Source organism: Eublepharis macularius, chromosome 5 (genome assembly GCF_028583425.1).
Source record: "Eublepharis macularius isolate TG4126 chromosome 5, MPM_Emac_v1.0, whole genome shotgun sequence".
Taxonomy (NCBI): Eukaryota; Metazoa; Chordata; class Lepidosauria; order Squamata; family Eublepharidae; genus Eublepharis; species Eublepharis macularius.
Window position 1 is genome coordinate 85,743,383 of NC_072794.1, and position 18,025 is coordinate 85,761,407.

An 18,025-nucleotide genomic window follows, 5' to 3' on the forward strand; every position below is an offset into this window, starting at 1 on the left:
CTGCAGCCAAGCCCCTGGGCTGGCTCGAGTGGGCGGGGCGGATCACGGTTCGCCCAGGCCCCACCGCACCTTCACCTGCCGGGGCGCATCCTCGCCCCCCCCAGCCAGGGGCGCCTTGGCCCCGCCCTCTCCCAGAGCCTTGGCCGTGTGTTGCCGGGGCGACGCCTATTGGATACTTCTTCAATGCAGAGTGATTGGATGTGTTTCAAGCTCTGATTTATTTATTTATTTATTATATTACATTTCTAAACTGCCGTCCCCGTCAGACGGGCGGGATTTGTTTCCTGAGCCTTGGCCCAAATTAAATCAAATTGTATATTGTATCTCTTTGTTCTCAATCCACTTATAATAAACTTGAAGGCTTAATTTAATTTATTCATTTTAAACATTGTATGCAGCCATTCCATCCAAAACTGGGCTCTTAATGCGGCAAATGTTAAAACACTCACAAACAATTTTAAGTAATTACAAATTAATAGATCTAGTTATCCTTCTTCCCTAGCCCCAATCCTGTTGTGTTCTTGAGCTTATCTTAGAGCTAGAAGTTACTTCCATTTTTTACAAGGGCTGTAAAGCAATTTCAGTTGTTCTGTAGTAATCCCTTAGTCATAGTTAAGTGAAATGTTGATCAGTCACTGAGCCTCTTTTCATTCAATTACTTGGTTTAGGTACAGCTGATTACATTTTCTGTACTGGAATATATTCCCTAGACATGGCCCTATGGTGGAAACATGGCTAAGCTTGAAGATTCATTAAGTGCTCAGGTTTAGGACAAGTGCTGTGGGTTGAGTTGGACTTCTAATGATTTCCCTTTCATGTAGGACTTTCCTGCAAAGTGCTTTACAGTTCTTAAAATCTCATTTTAGCGTCACTATTTCCTTTTGGAGTAATCCACCATTAATCCTATTTCAGGATCAAAAAAGATAAATGATGCATCTATATGAACTTGTTAACTGGAATTGGCCCATTGGGTTGTTAAAGGGCAACCAGGGTCCTTTTGCTACTGTGAAGGATTCTGTTGCTAAGGGGAATATTACATTGATCATCGCTCAGTGCATTTTATTGTATTTTGCGACTATTGCTTAGCATTTATGTAGCACTTTGGAATGTTCACATCATGTAATTACAAGTATGCTAGTTCAAGTTGTTCCCTGGAAACTGGATACAGGGATATGGGAAAGAATAGCAAAGTAACTCCCAATTTAAAAAAAGGTTGCAGAGGCACGTCTCTGCTAATTTCAGTGAAGCATAAGAGTCATGATTAGAACAGAATGCACCATTGTAGATAGGTTGAGTTATTTCAGTGGTGCAGTATCTAAGTTTGACTTCTTTGTCGTTCTAACTGGTTTGTGGAGAACAGCCTCAATATAGTGTTGACATATAATCTTGTCTACACAAAAATAATGACCACAGATTGAAGTGTTGAATTCAGAGTTGTGTTTATTTGCATAAAGACTAGAAGACCTTTTATTTGTTATCTTCTATGCCTGGCTTGTTGGCCAAGTTTGGATCTTTGATGTCATTGTATAAAGAACCCTTTCTACCCTGCTCAAGGGGGGGGGTCACTCATAGAGGTTGCTTTCTGTATAACCGAAATTCTGTGAAGCATGTTCCAGTTGTTGATAATTAAGCATTGGGTAAACTTCCTCTTGCTTTGTTTTAGGGTCAACATGCTGATTTCATTTTGAGATGGTCCTAAGCAAAAGACATTCTGGAAGCCAAGCTATTTGTGCCCCGACACCAGGCAGGGTAGAAAAACTGCCTTTTCAACTTTTCAAGGTTTAGTCCATCTTTGGAAGCTTTTGTCTTTTTCTTTTAGTATCATGAAAACTTTTGGTTTCCTTTATAGCTTCTCTTTACTTGTAATTCTGTGCCTGGGATGTTTTAACTATGCTTATCACTGATCATATTATGTGGATTAAACCTAGATAATACTGGGATTCTTTAGATCTTTTTAATAGGGTTGATAACATCCTGGATGGTGGCAGCTGTACTGAAGTTTTAAAAATAAAATTATGACCCTTGGGAGGCTAGTGAGATGGACTGGCGGTATGGGGCAGAGGGCTAGGAATGTGTGGCCCTTACGCTGGACAGGAGCCAACCAGTTGTTTTGCTTCTGAGCCCATGGGAGTGCTGCTCCAGAATCTAATCACATTTCAGAGGGTGGATGGAATGCTGGAGGGAAGCACATTAGCAGTTCAGTTTGTTTCTGCTTCAGCAGGAGAGCAGAAAGTTTAAAGGATAGTTCTGCCTGGTAGTGTGACAGAGTGGTTTAACTCTGCCTCAAGGAGAGGACAGAGTTCCCATTGTGAGGCCTGTCTTTGGTGATGAGCACACCTGATACTGTTTAGTCTGACTCTTGGGAAAGGTCAGGCTGGTGGTATGGGTGGAGTCCTCTGTGGTTGTGTCTGTGTGAGTGTAAGGCCATTTTCACATGTCCTAAAAATAGCGCCCACTCCTTGAACATTGGCGGCTTTTCTGCGTGATTTCTGACATCACCGTTTCCAAAACGGATGCAAGCAGTTTTGGTTCCATTTTCGTAGCGCCACAAAAAGGGAATCAAAACTGCCTGTTTTGGATATGGTGATGTAAAAAATCACGCGGCAAAGCCACCAGCGTTCAGTGAGTGGGGCACTATTTTTAGGATCTGTGGAAATGGCCTGAGTGAAAGATAGCTAGGAAGTGAAAACCTGTTTGTAACAGCAAACATTAAAGGGAATTTAAATCACAACTTGAAGCCATAACTAGCATAAGTTTAAATGCCCAAGCCAGGCTTTTCCTGTGACTGTCTAGAGACTTGTGGTGCTGAAATGTTCTTTATAAACAGCCTGTACCTAAATAAACATCCCTTGTTATTTTTTTTATACAACTCCTGCCTCTGTGATCTCCATGTTCTTGCTTACCAGCAAACCCAAGCCTTTATACTCGCTTCCCCAACTATACTGTATTTATTTGTTTAAAACTGAGGGAAACAATTGGGTGGAAGGCTATATTTTGAAAGAGCCTAGTTCCCCAAAATCTTAAAATGCTGTGTGGGTCCCCTCGGTTAATTTATAGGAGTCTGCTCAACCCACATCCCTTGATCCAAGTTGTTACGGGTCTGCTTTTACTGTCTGCACTGCTTGAAGGTATCATTGTGTGCTCTAGTTGCTCATTTGTACATATTGAGTTTATTTTGATGCATGGTAAAGTGCAGCCCTAAGCAGATTTGCATGCTTCTAAGCCAAGTTTTCCAAACTTGGCATCTGCAAGTACTTCCCCTGGCACTTGCCAAGCTTTTCAGAAAGTGAGCAGAGCTATTGTAAGGCAGGTCTTACAGTGTTTTGACTTTCTTTGCGTTCATTCTTGTTCTGATTTTCTTTCTTTGCATTCATAGTGACTATGGTTACAAGCACTTAGTTCAGATCTCCTTCGTTAAGAGCGATGTAGGTTGAGCTGCCTATCCCTAGGTTGCATTTGAGATCTTGGGAAAAAGGGATTCCAGATAGACCTGATGAAACAGGCTGGATTGGAGAAAATGAGAGGGGAAGCAGTTATGACTGATTCTGATGAGGTAGAGTGTGGGCAGCACCCCTGTATTGGTGGCTACTTCTACTAAGTCTCAAATTGTCAAGGAAAGCTTTCTGTTGGGTTTGTGTTCTCATAACTGTCTGTTCCTGGGGTTATAAAAATAAGCGTAATTGAGCCCAAAGAAACTAGAGATGGAGAAACGCTTTATATTATATTGCCACTTGCTAGGTAGCATTCGTTCCTTGTTCAGCTCTGAAAGGCCTTTGTATCAGAAGACTGCAGTGTTGGGGCATGTTTGGAATCTAATTAGCATAGTCTGCTTCAGCCTCCTGCTTCCTTTGTTCTTAAGAGTTTCAGACTAACCCCCTTGCAGCTCTGTGTCCATTTACTAATGCCAAAAAGCGTTTGCTTTTGGATAAACTAATTTGGTTGTGAATTGCCATACTAAAGAGCACAGTGCCTACTGCCCAGGTCAATTAAGTAGGCACTGTATATTTAAGGGGCAGTTGCTTTTGTGTGTCACTACAACATCTGCCTAAAGCTCCATGTTCAGCAATGGATTAGTTAATATGAACTAATTCTGGATTTCTTGCAGTAACTATCCCACCCATTGTATACTGTGGTATATGAAAATTTGGTCCCCGTGTTTGCAGTGTGGTTACCTTGCTTCTGTCTTGTATAGCATTTATGTGCAACAGGATCTTTGTATAAATTTTATAATCTATTTCAGGGCTTGACAATCCCCAGGTGTCAGGTTGCCATGTCACCTAGAAATTTCATGATGGCACTTAGTGTTTTCAGCAGTGATTTTAATGTAGTGTGGTCTCAGCAGTTCTCAGTAGAATACAAAGGGTTGGCTCAATGAGTTTTTCCCTTGGTGATAAGGGGAGAAAGAGTCCCCTTCGACAATAAAAAAAGACTGTTTGGAATCATGGGAGCTGCATGGACAAAAGCTGTGTGGAAAGAAGCGTGTAATAAGGTTGGGAACGGCAAAGATTGAGCAAGAAGGCTAGATTGATCAAACCCAAATTTTAGTAATCATTTTGTACTAAAATATTATTGTGTAACAAAACATTAATGTGCATGATTTCTTGTCATTACTTGTTTACATGTAAATTTAACTTGACACCATTCAGTGGTGGTAGATGAATTCATTTCTTACCCAACTGCTTTCTTTAGTAGCTGCAATAGTAAATTAAATGGAGTTCTTTCAAGCAGTAATGTAATTATGAGAAATTGGGGAGAGGTTATGTTACAGGGAGTTTAAATGGCCCTGTGCGCTGCTTGCGAGCTGCACAACTTCCCTGAGTTGCAGCAACTCTGGGACTCAGCAAAATTTCCCTAGCAGGAAGTTAGTTCTCCCCCAGTGGCAAAGGGCCCTTTAAACTTTGGCTAGCCGGTGGTGGGGATCCCCCCTTGTACCGGCCAGCTGAAGCGTGGGAAGGGCCCTTTCCCTGCCGCTTGCAAGCAGCACAGAAAGGGCCCTTTAAACCTCACTGGCCAGCGGTGGGGGGATCCTCCTCTGCCAGTCAGCTGGAGCCAGCCGTGGAGTTTGAAAGTGCCCCAAAGCTTAACTTGCATTATCTGTGGGAAGGGTCCTTTCAATGCCACTTGCAAGTGGCACGGAAAGGTTCCTTTAAACTTCAGCTGGCCAGCGGGGGGGGATCCTCCCAGCGGCCAGCTGAAGCGCGGGAAGTCCTGCTGCTGCTTATTTCACCCGATGGGAGGGGGAGGAGGGAACCCCCTCCCCCTCCTCCCATAGGGTGAAATAAGCAGTGAGGTGGGAAGTTTTGGTGTGCTCCGAATCTTCACGGGGAATAATGAAGCAGGGCATTCAGCAGTTTCCGAAGCAGTACCACTTTGGAAATCGCTTATTTTTTATTCTTTTTCCTGCTTTGGAAATTCTGAAGTGGGAAAACGGAATCTTTCTGTCCCTGCGCACCCCTATTTCTGACCACACATGTTTTGTTGCTTATCTTAACATCTGTCTAGTTTGCAGTAGAGTAACACCACTTTTTTATAGGTCCTTGTTTTTCCCCACTGTAGATAATGCAAGTAGGATGCAATGTCTTCAGTTAACCGCACAAGAAATGTAAAATGACCATCATTACGGTTTCCTTTTTCACTGTGGTCTCTGTCCAGTCTGGGATCTGCTCCTGTTCTATGCTAACTTGACAGCATTCTAGAGCTCTAACCAGAGTTCTGCTCTCCCCACCAAGATCTTTAGACAGAGCACGTGCCTCCAATGTGAAGAGGGAGCATCTCCCAATTCAATTGTCTTCTCAGGTGAGCTTTTCATGCAGGTCTGCAAAGACTGAATTGATGGTTGTTCTAATGTGTTGGTGATACAGGGGTGTGTCTGTCTTAGTAATTGGTGCATTAACTTCTGTGAATCAGTCCAGTCCTTGGATGACTGACTTATTTCCAGCGTATATTGTTATTCATATTTTAAAAAATCATTTCCTAAAAGGCTGGAGCTCTTGTGGCTCTTCTGATGCTAGCATATCAGGTTGTTTTTTGCCTCTGTAAAACGGGATAATTAGGTTAGTGGAACAGATGTTCTGGAACCTGCACTGCGGTACAGTTTAATGTTTTTGGCTACAGAGATATCCCCGTGGGTATGTTTGGCTTCCCCTCTTAATGTAGCAGAATTGCAAACTTGTAAACAAATGGGCTCATCCATATAGAAGCATTTAAAAATATGTTTATGTGTGGTAAAGGTCCTTTGAAAACAGGCCAGCAAACATCTCTTCTTTTTTTCAAGATCTCCACTAATGCATTAGGAGTTTGTCAGATGCTTAGCATAGGGGCACATAGGTCTGTGTGTTTGTGTGTTACGTGTATTCCTTTTTGTAAATCTGTGATTCAGTTGGTGTTTTTTAGGATGCCCATACTGCAGAGGTATTTGAGTTGAAGTCCAATTAGATTGGAGTAACTCTGCATAAGATTGCACTGTCAGGTAGCTGCTGATCTGCATCTTTCTCCTTTTGTTTTAAACTGGAGTAATTTGCATCTATTGCAGTAGTCCCATGGATACTATACCTGCATTCTAATGTGTGCTAATATGCCCAGGTAAGCTGCTGGGGAAAGAAAAAAAGGAATATGAAAAACAGGGTGGAATGTGGATAGTACGATGAAATGGCAACTATATGCATCATTCTGGTAATATGATGGGATATTTCCCTTTAAGTTTTGGTGGTGGTGGAGGGGGAGGGTATGTTGGTCATGGGCCCAGTAATTTGAGAATGTTGTAAATTCACGACCATGTTGTATGGTAGTTGTGTAAGTGCTATGAGACGTTCTACTAGACACAGTACTTTAACAATTGATTATTTCAGATCATAGAATTGCAGTGCATAGAATAGATCATAGAATTGCAATGCAGAAAATTAAGATGTTTCCTTAATATAATGCTTAGATGATATAGCTTGAAAGTGGGGGATTTTCTCATTTAACCCTCCTTGTCAACCTTCCTGCTTATGAAAAACTAATCTGTTGGAGAAAGGATTCCAAGCTAGAATCTGTAGAACTTCTACATGCAGGGTCTCTTGTGCTCTTGAGAAGAATGATTTAAACATGTAATTTTTCTCTCTCTGCCTGTTCCCCCATTTTCCCCCTTGAGATTGAAATGTCCACTTTTTTCATGATTTATACATGCAGGAGAATGAAATGATAAGGTGTGGCAAAGCCCTCAGATGGTAGATGGGGCTGTACAGCTTGGGACAGTAGTGGTGGATTCTGGTTTTCGATGTTCATATAAAAATCTCGGAGCAAGCAGAAAACTAGCACAGCAGCAAGACAGATCCTACCCCAGCCCTTTGCCTGTTATGTGGCTTCTATTTGCAGTTTTTTTCCAAGTGATTCCCACCCACCCTCACATACAGTCTGAAATGGTTCAATACGTTGTACCACCTTAACATTCTCTCTCTCTCATAGTAGTCTATATGCCAGACCTCAAACTGTGTATTACATGTGCTTTTTAAAATGAATGTGTAATTCGCACTTAGTACTAAACAATGAAGACTACAGTCTTGAGCCATGTTGGTCAGTATAGAATAGGTTTGAATCTGATATCAGCATTGTGTTAATATGGCACCCTGACCATTCAAACCAACGGTTGTTCCTCTGAGGGTGGTATCCAAGCTTCTTGTATCATACAATGGTGTTGAAAATTTGCAGGGGCACTGTTGATTAGGAATTCTTCCCAACCCAAAATTCCCTTTCTATGATATTATAAGCTCCTAATGGCTTGAATAGATCAATTTCTCCATCTGTTTAAAATCTCCGTCTAATAAAGTCTCAGTCTCCTTCGGTCTATAAGATAGAAATTGTAGGGTTGTGAAGCCTCAGTTTGCCTCTAGGTCATGAGGGGAAGGGATGGATAGAGAAGGGCACTGAACTGTTATGTCTCAATTCAAAGGCTTCCTTCTTCATTAGCATTTTAAAGGGGGGAGAATGAAAAATCCATCTTTTCTCCCCTCAGATGCTGATAACAAAACAGGAGCTTCTTTTAGAATAGTTTAGATGAATGTTTAAACAGCCTCTTACTTCCCTGCACTGCCCAAGACAAATTGAGGCTGTGTGAAAGAGTAGTGTGCATTTTATGGCTGGAACAAGGAGCATGATCTACATCTGTTAGAACCTTTGGATTTTTTCTCCATGGTAACTCAACATTCTGAAGATGTTCTCAATAGTCCTATGTGGGGTATCTTTGCCTTAAAAAAAAAACAGTTGTATATGTACTAAGGAAGCAGGCTGTGAGCTACCAGCAAGTATTTAAAGCATGGTAACGAGCCTCCTTGGGCAAAAAAAAAAATGTTAGGTCCATTATGGGTAAGAGTTGCTAGTGAGAGAATGATTTCATCATGTGCAGCCTACTGAAGTTTTCAAAGTTAGGAGGAGGCATGGCCAAAGCTCCCTAGCTAATTAAGCTTATTCAGTCCATCTGCGGTTCTCATGAGAAAGCAGTATGTGCTTCTAGCAGTGTAATGTGGACTTGATGTAACTCCAGAACATCTACACCACATTCTATTGCAGGACTTTGATTGGTTAATGAGGTTGTCCTAGGTTGCTAGGCTAAGTGGCATACATTAGAAAAATCAATTATGGATTTTGCTCTTGGCTTTTGTTCTTGGCTTTTGCCTGTAGATTTTGTGTCTTCTGTTCTGTGGATCCTCTTTGAGGACCTTATGGATTAAAACTTGATTTGATGCCTTAGACTCTGAACCTAGTTGCTGACAAAGAATGCTGTGTTATACGTACAAGTTACCATCATGGCTTAGAATGGCAAAAGATTCTGCTGGTATGCATAGTGAAGATTTTAATTAGCTTTATTGTTTTTGTGCACTTTCTAAAATATAGCCTTCTATGCACAGCTTTAGTAAAAATGTTCTTCATAATGTGTGCCGTAAGGCCAGATGTTTGTTTCCCCTGGTTCTCTGTGTTGGGACTAGTTGGAGAAAATGGTGGCTGCCTTACCCCCAGAGTGTTCAGAGTTGGGACTTTACTGGTTCTGTTGACTTCCACTGACTGGTGGGCCCCTTTGGTTCACTATACACCTGTGTGTGCCCAGAGGCATGATTCTGAGGGTTGCAGGCAAGGGAGGGAGAGACCTACTTTGTATCCAAGGGAGGATGATTCTGTATTTTTTTTAATTGTAAACTGCTTTGAGTCTCCACTGGGGAGACAGGCCAGATTCTAATCCTCTCCAATATTTGCCTTCAGTGGTCTTGTTTCTGAATTCCAACTTGCAAACTTGATACTCAGGTGTCTTTTGAAAAGAACTATGCCATATGAGGTGTTGCATTATAATTGATTTTATATATAGTTTTGTTATGGGAGAACAGAGTGCAATTAAGCAAAGCGTAGCAGCTACCTTTATCTGAGTAAAAACTGCATTTCATTATGATGACCTAGGTATATTGTGTCATGGGTGGGGGGGATACATAAATAACCTGTCATTGGAGACAAGAGGGTTGGCACTTAACTGGTATTCAGACATGCTGTGCTACTGATTTAAGTGAGTCCGGTATAGCCTGTTTCACAAAGCTTCTTCATCAGCCATAATATATTTGCTCATTTCTTCGCAATGTTAATATACATGCATTGGTCAATATCTGTATGTTAAGTACTTAATATTGGTGGCTATATTGGTAGTTAGCACATCCGTTGCCAACTTCTGCTGTCCCAAGCTGGGTTGCTATATCTGTGTATAGATATAGACAAAAAGGCATTATTTTGATGAAATGATTGCATGAATTTAGGTGATATACTTACCTTATACAAGTTCTACACTGTGCATTGGCTTAGGAATAAAACTTTCTCCCGTGGTCCTGGGAGTGGGGCAGTCAGTCCTGACTCATGGTAGCTCCTCCTCCTTTCCAGCAGGGTTGGACAAACTTGCGATCCTTAGGGGAGGGGCTCCCCTCAGCTCTCCAGTTTTTTCTGGCCCTGCTTCTGCAGGGAAGCGAACTTCTTTGCTCTGTGGAGCAAACGGTCCTAGGGAAGCAAATTGGAAGGCACTTGCTCGTAGGGGAAAAGGAGGGACTTGTTCCTCCACCTCCCCCCACCTGAGATAGCATCGGGGAAGCAACGAAGCGAGCAGAAGAGCCAACGTTCCCATAGAGATCAGGACCCAGCTTCTGCAGGGGCAGCGGCGAAGCTCCAGGGAAGTCCCAGCAGCCACAGAAAACAGAAGTGGACGCTTTTGGCGCCAAAGCCTTCGCAGACGGCGCGGTCGCGGCTGGAACAGATCGCAGCGATAGCGGCAGAGGAAAACAAGCGGTCGGGACCCAGAGTTAGCCCCGAAACGGCAGAGCACGGGTAAGAACGATCTGTTGGGGGGGTGCTTATTTGTTAGCCAGGACAGGCTACGGGGGAACTCGGAGCAAACGAATGGGGGTTGCTGAGCTTAGTATAACCCCGCAATTTGTGCTTTCGCTTTTCTCTAGGCAGGAAAGTTTTGGCGGGAATGGCAACGGATGCAAATGCATCTGAGGGCAAGGCTGTGGAAGCAACCCTTAGCGGTATGGAGTCCCCCAGCTCCCCATTATCCCCACACTTAGTTCAAAGGGTGAACCTGGATGCAGACCCTGACCTTTCTGGCCAAGAAGCTAAGGCCAACATACTAGCATGGATCAGATCAGAAATTCAGAAGGGGCTGGAGGGGGCGGTGAAAGACCTCATGAAACAGGCTATACCACCCAGTAAAGAGAAAACAAGGCAAGCTCTCTCAGATAGGAAGAGACAGGCAAACCCCTCTGCTCCCACTAAGCCAAAGACAAAAAAAGTGGAGAGATGGCTAGAGGGAGACTCCAGTATATCAGAAGAGTCCCCTTCGGGATCAGATCTCCATGAGCAGTCCTCAGAGAGTGAGGAAGGAGAGCTCTCAGATGAAGAGGAGGAAGAGGTAGGCCAATTGCAAACCAGGCTTTTCCCCCAAGAGGTATACAGTAAGCTTCTGACTAAGGTCCTAAGAACCCTGGAGATCTCTCAGGCTCCTACAGGGTCTCAAGATTCAGAACAGTTATACCCACAAGGCTTGGAAAGGGCACTTCCTAAGATGGGGCCCAAGCAATCTGGGGTGCCCCTCCCAGCTGGGTTTCATAGCATTCTCAAAGCAGAATGGGACAATCCTGCTAAACCCAAAGCATATCAATCTGTATTCAATAAGTTTTATTCCTTGATGCCTGATATAGCAAAGCAGATTAGATTACCTATTGTGGATGACCCTGTCTCGATCCTTGCTACTTCATCAATTCTGCCTATGGATGCAGAGGGAGTGCCGAAGGACCCATCAGATAAAAAGATAGAGCAGGCTCTGCGCAGGAATTATGAAGCATCATTGGCAGCGCTAAGAGCATCGGCTACGGGATCACTGTTTGCCAGAGCAGCATACACTTGGGCCTCAGACCTGGCTGCAGCAGGGAGTGAGGTTCCCAAAGAAATTAAAAATGAAGCAAAAAAGATAGCTCTTGCTTCGGCCTTTGCAGCAGATGCCACATTAGATTCATTCCAAATGTCCTCCAGGGCCATGGGTTTTAACGTCACTGCTCGACGTAACACATGGCTTAGAAATTGGGATGTGGACCCCCAAGCACATAGTAGAGTAGCAGCAATACCTTTTTCTGGGAGCAAACTATTCGGGGAGGCCTTGGATAGGTATCTGGTGGAAGACACTGAAAAGAAAAAGATTCTGCCCTCCAGGAAAAGGGATGTAAAATACAAAGGAAGGCAGTCCTTTCGGGATAACAAAAGAACCCCGAGACTGGGACCTGACAGGCCCTTTAGGAACCGGTGGCAATCCAGACAGAGAAATGAGCATCGTTCCTTCACCTTCAGAAAATCGGCCACACAAGCAAAGGGCCAAAAGAAGGGGAATCAAGCATGACTATCTACCGATGGTCACGCAAATTGGGGGACGGCTACAACATTTCTCCGATCAATGGAATCAGACGATCTCAGACAAATGGGTGCTGGACATAGTATCCAAGGGCTATTCTTTGGAGTTCGACAAGATCCCGCGATGACGCTTTATACAGTTACCACGGAATCCTCTCCAACAGAAACATCTCAAGGTTAAGGAAGCCATTCAACATCTGTTGAGGATAAAGGCCATAGAACCAGTGCCGGTGCGACAACAGAGGCAGGGAGTGTATTCAGTGTTTTTCATTGTTCCAAAAAAGAATGGGGACGTCAGAGCCATTCTGGACCTGAAATGGTTGAATTGCCATGTAAAGTCACGCAGATTCAAGATGGAGACAATGAAATCTACAATACAGGCCATTCAAAAAGGGGACTTTCTTGCTTCCATAGATCTATCGGAGGCCTATTTGCACATCCCCATAAGAGAGTCCCACAGGAAGTATCTACGTTTTGCTTACGATGGAAAACACTATCAATACAGAGCCCTGCCATTTGGTCTGAAGTCATCGCCGAGAGTGTTCACCAAGGTACTGGTGACTCTAATAGCCTTTCTCAAGGAATAGCCCTGTCTCCATACCTCGACGATATCCTGATAAATGCCCCATCCCTGCAGTCAGCCCATCTAGCAGTACAGGTAACAATAGATTGTCTGGAGAGGCACAGATTTGTCATCAACAGGCAGAAAAGCACGCTGACTCCGACACAGGAGATTACTCACTTGGGAGTGATTGTGGACACAGTCAAGGACAGAGCTTTTGTGTCGTTAGAGAGGCAACAGAAGATCGTAATGATGATTCAGGAAGTACAGAGGAAAAGGCAAGTGGATGTGATGCTGTTGGCAAAGCTGCTGGGAATGATGGTGTCATGCCAGGAGACACTTCAGTGGTCAAGGTTCCACACACGTCCACTTCAATGTTTCCTTCGGCCATATCAACGGATCATAATACACAGGTGGGACAAAGTAATGGAGGTCCCAAATGCCTTGGCCGAGGAGATGGAGTGGTGGACAAATCCAACCAGATTCATGGAAGGCACGCCACTCAGAGAACCGAAAAGGTTGGTTCTGACCACGGACGCGAGTCTGATGGGATGGGGTGCACACATGCAAGACAGAATGTTTTAAGGCTCTTGGAACGAAACAGAAAAGCGCTTCAGCATAAACCAGTTAGAACTAAGAGCCATAAAGAACAGATTAAAGGAACTGCAAAGCTTCTGAAGGACCATCATGTTCTGGTTCAAACAGACAACATGATGGCAAAGGCTTACGTGAACAAGCAAGGCAGCACCAGGTTCAAAGCTCTAAGCGCAGAGGCAAAGGAGATTTTCCTCTGGGCAGAGACAAACCTAAAGTCATTAAAGGCAGTACATGTGGCAGGCCAACAGAACCATCTGGCAGACTGGCTGAGCAGGAACTTAGTAGACCAAGCCGAATGGAGGCTGAACACTCTGGTCTTTGCTCAAATATGCCAGAGGTTCGGGAAACCGAAAGTGGATTTGTTTGCACGGGCTCGGAACACTCAACTTCCGAGATTCTTTTCCGGACAGAAAGAGCAACAAGCAGTGGGAATAGATGCGTTGAATACAGACTGGCTAAAAGGCCTTCTATATGCCTTCCCATCGCTGAGGATCATACACAGAGTAATTCAAAAAGTAGTAGAACAACAGGCAGAAGTGAATCTGATCGCACCCTTCTGGCCCAGGAGGCCATGGTTTCAAGAGTTGAGGAGGCTGTTGCAGATGGAACCGTGGAGACTTCCATGCAGGGAGGATCTGTTAACTCAAGAAGGAATATATCATCCAAATCCGGGAGCCTTAAACCTGGCAGCTTGGAAATTGAGCGCAGCCAATTGAAGGAACTAGGGTATACCGAAAATGTCATTTCTACGATGTTGGCTTCGAGGAAAGGTTCAACGAATAGGATCTATAATAGTACGTGGCAAGTGTTCCATTCTTGGTGCACGGAAAGAAGTATAGACCCGACAACAGCATCGGTCAAACAGATTTTACTATTCTTACAAGACGGACTGGATAAAGGACTCAGTACGAGCACCTTGAAGAGACAGGTGGCGGCATTGTCGGCAGTGATGGGATCCAAAAGGGGAGCATCACTCACGAAACACACACATATTAAGAGATTTTTGAGGGGCGCTATGTTGCTAAACCCACCGCAAGTCCATAGATTTCCGACGTGGAACCTTAATTTAGTGCTCACAGCTCTTACGAGGGAGCCTTTTGAACCTATGGCGACTTGTCCTCTTAAATTATTGACTTTGAAAACAGTTTTCTTAGTAGGGATAACATCAGCTAGGAGGGTGTCTGAACTGAGGGCACTTTCAGTGAATAAGGAATTGTGTATTTTCCATAATGACAACGTAGTGCTTAGATTAGACCCCCCTTTTATCCCAAAGGTGAACTCTCTTTTTCATAGGGAAGAGGATATAATTCTGCCTTCCTTCTGTACCAGTCCAAAGCATGACAGGGAGAGGGAGTGGCACAAGTTAGATGTCAAGAGAGCACTGAGTTATTACATAGACAGGACTCGACATATCCGTAAAGTTGAGAATCTGTTTATCTCCTTTAGGAGCTGTTCAATGGGTGAAAGAGTATCAACTTCCACACTGAGTAGATGGATTAAGGAATGTATAGTCTTGGCATACGGGGCTAGGAAAGTGGAGTTGCCCACAGGGATCACAGCACATTCCTTACGGGGGGCGGCCACTTCCGCGTCTTACAGGTCCTTTCCTTCCTTGGAGAGGATATGTAGAGTGGCGACGTGGAAGTCGGTGCATACCTTTACTAGACACTACAAAATAGATCAGATGGCGTCTGCAGAGGCAGCCTTTGGGAGACGTGTACTGCAACACGTTCTGTAAATCTACATGATAAACTCCCACCCAGGGATTCACTGCTAGATATATATCCCATGAGTCAGGACTGACTGCCCCACTCCCAGGACTACGGGAGAATGGAAGATTCTTTTCACTTACCATGAAGCTTCCTTTCTCTGTGGTCCGGGAGTGGGGCAGTCCAAATCCCACCCTAAAATATAGAATGATAATACTGATAATAGTTATATGTATATGTGTGTATAGATATATGAAGGAAGAAGGAATGGTAGGAGAGTTCACCTGTTCCAACTATGTAGCAAAAGGTGAGAGAAGGGATTGGAGATCTGTTTGAGTTAGTTTGTTCCTTGTTCATGCTTGTTCTTTGAGTGTCTTTTAGTTGTGAGTTCAGTTACTGACAGGCAAAGAGACCGGAGGGGTATTCCGGGCTTGAAAACGAACTGGAGAGCTGAGGGGAGCCCCTCCCCTAAGGATCACAAGTTTGTCCGACCCTGCTGGAAAGGAGGAGGAGCTACCATGAGTCAGGACTGACTGCCCCACTCCTGAACCACAGAGAAAGGAAGCTTCATGGTAAGTGAAAAGAATCTTCCATTCATGTGGAATGGACTTTTGTGTAATACTATAATTGGTTGTATACTATGTAATTACCTAACTGTATTCTTGCACTTTGAGCACTTGCACTTTGTATGTATAAAGATTATATTTATAGTATCTATATACTGTACTTATTATTTATTTATTTATAGTCCACCCTCCCCGTGGATGGGCTCAAGGCAGATTACAACATACAGATAAACATACATTGATAAAACAGTAACTTCGGATAATCATAAAAATCAGATTCGGTGGCATAAAAACAAGCTCTACACCAAGTTCCTAGTATCCCAGGATGGGATCCCTTCACCCTTCCCTGCAGTCCATAAGGAGAAGAGAGAGATGGAGATGTGAGTTGGTGCGCAATTAGTCACCATTCCTACATGGGGCAGATGACCCATATTGCTCCCCACTAGTAGGAGACAGGCAGGGAGGCCAGTCTGTGAATCTGAATACTGACCTCAACCAACCTCAATACAAGGTCTTGGCGGGCCCGAGTATCCTCCGACAGAGAGCTCCACCAGGTTGGGGCCAGGACCAAAAATGTCCTGGCCCTGGTTGAGGCCAGTCGGGCCTCCCTGGGCCGATGGACCACCAGTAGGTGTTTTCCTGCTGATCTAAGCACTCTCCGGGGTACATATGGGGAGAGGCGGTCCCTCAGGTATGCCGGTCCCAGTCTGTTTAGGGCTTTATAGGTTAAAACCATGATCTGGAACTCCATGGGGAGCCAGTACAGCTGCTGCAGAATTGGAGTCACATGTGTCCTGTATGGTGTACCTGTCAGGATACGTGCAGCAGCATTCTGGACCTGCTGCAACTTCTGGGTCAGACCCAAGGGAAGCTCTGTGTACAGCGAGTTACAGTAGTCTAATCTGGAGGTGACTGTTGCATGGATCACTGTAGTTAGGTCTTGGGTTGAAAGATAGGGGGAAAGTTGCCTGGCCTGCCGAAGGTGGAAAAAGGCAGACTGGGCAACTGTCATGACCTGAGCCTCCATTAATAAGGAAGAGTCCAGCGTTACACCAAGACTCCTGACCTCCGGAACGGGAACAAGTGGTGCCCCATCGAACGCCGGGAGCTGGATCCCCCTATCCACTGCACCATGGCCCAAGTACAGGACCGCCGTCTCCTTGATGTTTTTCCCTTTTGTTTTGGTACCTTTGTTTGGAGGCTCTCCCCTCTTGTATTCTAGCATTGTAGTACATGTGACAAATGTTCCTAGGAGGGTACTATAACATAAGGAGGGTACTATAACGTAAGTAAAAGCATCTAGTGCGTGAACACAATGGGGCATTCTAATTGATCTGCTGGGAACACGAGTCAGAGTATATATATCCCTGACAGGTAGCTGGATAGGAAATCTGGATACAGTAGATCCTTCAAGATGGATCTACTGTAAAAGATCCATTACTGTATCTACATGTAAAATTTCTTATCCAGTGCCTGGAACCACAGATGGACACTCAGATGCATGCAAGAGTATGAAGTGATGGAATGCTGAGACAGAATGAAGTGCACTAATTAGGTGGTGGTTCCCATTTGTATTTCTCTCCCTGAAAGAGAAAAATTAGCACAATAGAGAGATTCTGACCCCTTCCTTTGTTAAATGTGCCGGCTTTCTGTTTGCAAGGAATTTACAAACAAAGGAAAATTCCAAAATGTGACCTACTTCTAAGTGGTGCAATGTGTTCTACTACCTTATCCCTTTTCATGTGAAAACTGGATCTGATGATGGAGGAGTTGCCAATTGTTGACCCTCTATGGCAGAGTTTTCTTGGATAAGTAGAGAAACTGCATATCAAACTTTGTGGACAAAGGGAGGCTTTAGTTATTTTCAGTCTATAAGCATACTGTCAAAAAATGGAAATGCAAAGCCAGCAATAAGCTAGAAACTGTTAAACCCCCACACTTATAGCTGCTGGAAATATTTCATGCAAGGGCAAAAGCCTGAACAGTAAAGACATGCCAAGACCTACTTTTTAATCATTCCCATAAAGACTTGACCTGCTTTGCAGGTATATTGCTACAAAAGGGCATGCTGGTCTAGCTTTTTTTGTACAGGGTCATGCCAGTCCTTAACATATTTTTTAGAGAAACAAAATAATGCAAGACTTGAAGATGTTTAACAGCTTCTGAGGAACACTTGACATTGTATTCCAGTGTGTGTGGGGAGACAGAGGCTATGGGCTTCCCTGTTTTAAGAAAATCTTTTCAGCCCATTCAGTTCGGCCCTCTGCCTCTCCTTGATGCTCAGCCTTTTCACCATTGCCCATGGTTAACTACTTGCCCACTGCTTGCTATGTCCTGTATCATGGGAGGGCAGACTTTGTTTCTGGAAGCTATTCATTTTTCCCCAAGAGCCTTGGGAGTTACCAGTCACAAAATGGTGGCTTGAACAAAAACTATAGCTTTTCAGAACAAGTCTGCAATGATTGAATAAGGCAACCTTTCCCATCACCTCAAATTAAACTTGCCTTGTAGGGAGAAAGAAACAGATACTTCTGTATTTTGCTTGCAAGATACAAATAGTACCTTTGGTGCAAGAGGGGGAGGAAGTCAATAGCATGTTCCTTCTCTGTCCAGAGCAAGGGTGCATGCATCTCCTCTTCCACTGCACAAAAATGGAAGAGAAGGTGCTGTGGTAGCTTTAA

General features: G+C 44.0%; 1 protein-coding gene across 1 annotated transcript in view; it reads left to right on the forward strand.

The window, feature by feature from the left end:
* Nucleotides 1–18,025, forward strand: part of LRP8 (LDL receptor related protein 8) — a 295,799-nt gene that overhangs the window by 17,444 nt on the left and 260,330 nt on the right. The gene's annotated exons all lie outside the window — the stretch shown is intronic.